Genomic DNA, 6,000 nt, shown 5'->3' with positions numbered 1-6,000 from the left:
GAACTAGGACTGCGCTGACGGCGACCTCGGATACGGCCAAATATACCAGCAGGGGCTCGCCTGGATTTGCTTTGGCCAGCAGTGGCGGCGAAGATAGGTACGCTTTCAATTTTCTTAAGGCCTCGATGCATTTCTCATTCCACTGTAACCCATTGTCCTTTCTCAGCACATTGAAAAACTTATAGCATCTGGCGGAGGACCGTGAGATGAACCTAGACAAGGCGGCTATTCGCCCCGTCATCTTTTGCACCTGCTTTTTGCTGTTCAGTATCTCGGGTATTGCGTCTATCGCCTTGATCTGATCTGGATTGACTTCGATACCTCGTTGTGATACGAGAAACCCTAAGAATTTTCCTGATGCCACGCCGAAGGCGCATTTCTCGGGGTTCAGTTTCATCCCGTACCTTCTCAATATCTCGAAGGCTTCTTTCAGATGGTCGATGTGGTCCTCTTTTCTTGTCGACTTTACCAGCATGTCGTCGATATAGACTTCCATAGTCTTACCGAGCTGCTCTTTGAACATTTTGGTGACCAGTCTCTGGTACGTAGCCCCTGCATTTTTGAGCCCGAAGGGCATTACCTTGTAGCAGTAAGTCCCTTGGTGGGTGATGAAAGTTGTCTTCTCTTGGTCCTCCTCGGCCATCATGATTTGATTGTAGCCGGAGTAGGCGTCTAGGAAGCTCAGTAGTTCATGTCCTGCAGTGGCGTCGATCAGTTGGTCGATGTGGGGTAGTGGGAATGAATCCTTTGGGCATGCTTTGTTCAGATCAGTGAAATCCACACACATTCTCCATTTCCCGTTTTTCTTTTTGACCATGACGACATTGGCGACCCACTGGGGTACTTTGATTCTCTGATGGAGCCGTTGGCCAATAACTCGTCTACTTCCTTACTGACCGCTTCATTGATAGCGGCGTTGAATTTTCTCCTCATCTGTCTCATGGGCGGATGTAGTGGATCGACATTCAGCTTGTGGGTGGCGATGTCTCGCGGGATTCCCGGCATATCTGAATGGGAAAAGGCAAACAAATCTGCATGGTTAGTTAAGAATTCATGATACTTACTTGGGTTGGCGAGACCGTGCCCGATATAGGCTTTCTTCGTAAGATTTGTTTCGTCCAATTGGACTGGGTCGAGATCTTCGACCGTTGCTTTACAGGCCTCCACGACGTCGGGGTCTTTGATGGCGTCCGTTGTCGGGTTGACCTTAGTCCCCGACACGGCTAATTGCTATGCGTCCGCGCTTGCCCTCTAGCTGTTGGGTGTGGGCGCAGTCTTGGGCTATTTTGTAGCATTCTTGTGCGGTGCGTGGCTCGCCTCGAATACTTAATACTCCCCATGGGGTAGGGAATTTGATCACTTGGTAGAGGCTTGAAGGGACCGCTCGCATGGCGTGTATCCACGGGCGTCCTATGATGACGTTGTACGTCGTTTCTTGGTTCATCACGTGGAAAGTTGTTTCCAGCGTGACTCCTCCCGCTAAGACGGGCAGTGCTATTTCTCCGGACGTCCGTTCCACTGCATTGTTAAAACCGGTTAGTGTTATGCAGCGCGGTATTACCCTATCCTCGAGTCCCATTTGTACGAGGACCCTTGGGTGGATAATACAGGCGCCACTTCCGTCATCGATCATGACTCTTTTAACATCCGTATCAGCGATACGTAAAGTGATAACTAAAGCATCATAATGAGGGAAAGACAAACCGTCGGCATCAGACTTATCGAAGGTGATACTATCTTCGAAGTCGTCATACCGTTCATGGGCGATGGTCCGCTTTAGTCTGTGCGTGGTGGCGAACTTGACGTGATTGATCACTGACTCGTCGCCGCCTCCGACGATCATGTTTATCGTGCGCGCTGGGGAAGGTGGCTTTGGCGGCCCGTGGGGTTGTTCTCGTCCGCGTGCAAAGTTGATTTTCCCTTTGTCACTGAGTAACTCCCTCAGGTATCCCTGGTTCAGCATCCTAACCACCTCTTGCCGTAGGCCTATGCAGTCTTCGGTTTTGTGTCCCCGTTCCTGATGGAACTCACATAGGGCGTTTGATTTCCTTGTGGCAGGGTCTGATTTCATCTTCTGCGGCCACTGCACCTTGGTGCCCAGCTTCTCTAGTGCGTACACTATTTCTGAAGGAGATAGACAAAAGTTATGGGCGGTTAATAAAGGGGGCGTACCTCTTTCGTTTCGGAGTGGGGCGACGTGTCGCTGTAGCGCGTCTGTATGCCTTAGTGGCGGATGGGAGGATCTGGTGTATGGTTGATGTCGATCTCTGTTGGAGCGGGGGAGTTGTTCTCGTCGTCCTTCGTTCCGTCGATCTCTCCTCGTTTCTGAGTGTATCGCTGTTAGCCATTGGCTCGGCCCATTAAGATCGTCCTCGTCCGCTCGTACCTCGGCGCAATAGGCGTTGTGGATTTCCTCCCATGTGGTAGGGGGATATTTCATGAGGCGGCTCAGCAGCTTCTTGGTTGCCCTCGAACCATCCCTGCTTAGCCCGTTCTGGAAAGCGGCGACTGCCATACCTTCCGATACGTTTGGTAGACTCATCCTTACCCTGTTAAACCTTGCCAGGAAGTCCCTGAGTCCCTCTCCTGTGGTTTGCCTGACGGCGAAGATGTCGTTGACCCTGGCCTCCGCTTTCTTCGCGCCTGCATGGGCTGTGACGAACTTATCCGCCATTTCCTCGAACGTTGATATTGCCTTAGCCGGTAGCTGAGAGTACCATGTTAAGGCCCCTCCTGTCAACGTCTCGCCAAACTTCTTCAGCAGTACCGACGGTACCTGTTCTTTTGATAGGTCCTTGCCCTTCACAGCGGTGACGTAGTGGATCAGATGATCCTCGGGATCTGTGGTTCCGTCATATACCCTCAAGTAGGGTGGCATCTTGAAGGTTTTTGGGGTGGAGTGAGGGGCAGCTTCTTCAGTGTATGGTTGTTCAACGAACCTTCCCACGTCGCGTTTTGGTAGCAACTTGGGAGCACCGGGGATCTTGTCGACCCTCTCCTGATGTTCCTTTATCTGACCGCGGAGCGCCTTGTTTTCATTTTCCATTTCTTCCATCTTCTTTAGGATGGCTGTTAGCGTGCCATCGTTGGTCTGTGTCTCGATGGGTTTGTTATTCGCTAGTGCAACTTCCGGTTCACCCACGGCAGCAGTGGTACCTACCGTTGGTGTACACCCGATGTTACTTTGTGGTGACCTCTCAACCAAGCCACTTAGAGTGCTTGTTAGCCATCTTTCCAGTAGCTTCTTGACCGCTGAGGGTGCTTCCGTAGCCGCAGATGTGGAAGCTCCTTTTTCGTGCAAGATGGTCAGACCTTCGGATGGGGAAGGTGAGATATCTGCACCCGGTGTGATGCTAGGGGTTGCATTCAGGATGCCATCGTCACTGGCCTCGTTGAGAGGGCCAAGGAGATTGGTAATGACATTCAATATAGCTTTCGATCTTGTGTTATTTTCGGCCATTTTCTGTTTTTGTGAGGCGTAGAGAGTGGTAGTTGGTTGATCTCTAGGTGGATACTATGGTTTTGATTCTCCAAATCCCCACAGACGGCGCCAAATTGTTTAGCTCAAAAATTATATTCGTATTTTATAAGCTTAAAAACAATCGAAAATATATAGGGGTAAATCGTAATCAAATATAATAAGCCCAAGAGATGATTATTGCTTCAAAGATGTTTGTAGATCTGTAAGTGCGTAGTGAAATAGACTTAGCTTAAGAGGGAAGCAATGGTTGAAAAATCAAGAAAGAGATAAGAGAGAGAGATAGAGAGAGAGAAATTGTATTATCCGAGAATCATCCTCCTCTATTACAATGTGGAGGTCTCCTTTATATAGTAGGAGACCTCCCTCGAAATAATCAAAAAGGTACAAAAGTTGGTGGCTTCTACTCAGTAAAAAGGTCAGGCACTAAACGACGTCACTTTTTCTTCACCAACTTGGGCCGTGCCCTCACTCGGGTCGCCCTTATTATAAGGGACGTGCACATTTGGCGTAGGGGCGTTATAAGCCAAATTTAGCCCTATACAGATTTCTCATTAGAGTTGTATCATACGTTGTTTGGCTTATCTAGCGGGTTGGGTTAGGTGTCATCACGACTTGGTGGAATTTTGTTGGTGACACCCAACTTGTGTTACAATAGTGAATCGTAGAGGTTATACGTGGAATTGCTAGTGAGAACAATTTGGATTGGTTGCCCAGTAAATTTAGGATCAATGCGCTTAACGTGTGTTCTTTATCTATTGAGGTAGATTTATTTTTGTCCTTTAAATATAACCATGAGCATCTTTCGTCCCTTAAGTTTGCTAAAGTGGAGCACTTTTAGTGTATCTAATAGAATGGGGCTAATTTGGGGTTAAAACTAACGGTTGTGCATCTCACATACAAAGACCAGCCACACAACCTTTTCCTCCATTCTCCATTATTCATGATTTCTCCCGAATGTAAGCGTTTTCTTGAAAAGATTTAATGTAAATTTATAGGTAAAAACACAGAAATCCAGTTAAATTCCTTAAATCAGCAAATGTGAAACTAAAAGAAAACAAAGCCTAAAGCTACTGAGTCGCAATGGGTGAAACTGAAAAGTGTTTCTTTTTCAACTTCCTTTTCTCTGAGTTTATGTTGTTCTTTGTTTATATTTTGTTGAACTTTGAAGAAGAAAGACACAGGATATAACTTTTGTGTCATTTGAGGTTTCAGAGATTTATTGCTTCTTTTTTTGTTTTCTTGGAAATAGTTCTTTTTCCCAATTATTTTTGTTGGTGTTGTGAAAAGTGGAAGTCAGCACGTTTAGAGCTCGTTGGAGAAAGAAAAGAAGATGGGTTAAATAGAAATATCTACAAAATTTTGTATGAATAGATAAAATTCAAATAATGGAGAAGGATGTGAAGAACATTCAGATTATCAAAGTAAGATCATTAAGAAATTCATAGAACTAGTAGAATAAGAATATAACATGCAGAGCAATGATGAACTGGCATGGCTCTTGAGCCTCTGAAGGTAGGCTGTAGAAAAATTCCCATGGAGAAGTTTGTTTTTTCTCCTTTGTTTCCAAAAGAGAGAGAAATTCAAGTGATTGTGAATAACAGAGAATGGAAGAAAAGGTTTTGTGCTGGTCTTTGTACGTGAGATGCACAACCGTAGTTTTAACCCCAAGTTAGCCTCATTTTGGTAGCTAGACCAAAAGTGCTTCATTTTAGAAAATTTAAGGGACTAAAGATGCTCGCTCCCCAATCAAGGTGAGAGAGGCTGTAAGTACATTCCCTTCTTCTCCATCTCTGGAAAGCACTCCTTGAATATCCTGAGAGAATGATTAACACTCACATCTCTCTCATTCCGGTGATTTCGCTATAGTTTACTAGCACATTCCTAGAGTATATTTAAGGGAAAAAAAATAAACCTATCACAATAGAAAATGGACAATTTTGGCTAAAAACTTTCAAAGGATATACGGGATGATATCCAGAAATTGTAAGGAATGATGTGTGCAATTTCGAGAACATTTTCTTTAAAACCTATATTAACGTAATTTGAAAATGTTACCATCCCATTCGGAGACTTCTCCGAGCGTAGGACGTGTTATGATTCTTGTAACTTTAGGAAGGTAGTAAGAAAGGACTTGAACCCATAGTTTAGTATGGTGTTAATGAGCTTTGAAGCTAAGCTGGTAAGAACGAATTGACTTAATCCTAATTTTTAAGAGGCAAAGACTCCTAATTTTAGGTACCAACTTGTTCAGCACAGGTTTCTGCCGGGGGTTTGCTAGTGTAGTGTTCTAGTTAATAATTGTTGATATATCAAGGATGGATGGTCATGCACCTAAGAGTATACTACTTCTGAGCAGTGGCAATATATGTTAAACTTACACGGGCCGAGCATCAAATTTATCATAGCATCATGAATTCCATAGTAAATATAATTACTCAAACTGCAAGTATTCAGCTGTAAATTGATGTTTCCTTGAGAGTAGAAACACATGATAACCAAACATAACATGCTGAAGTGAG

Source organism: Nicotiana attenuata, unplaced genomic scaffold (genome assembly GCF_001879085.1).
Source record: "Nicotiana attenuata strain UT unplaced genomic scaffold, NIATTr2, whole genome shotgun sequence".
Classification (NCBI taxonomy): domain Eukaryota; kingdom Viridiplantae; phylum Streptophyta; class Magnoliopsida; order Solanales; family Solanaceae; genus Nicotiana; species Nicotiana attenuata.
This window is presented reverse-complemented; position numbering follows the sequence as displayed.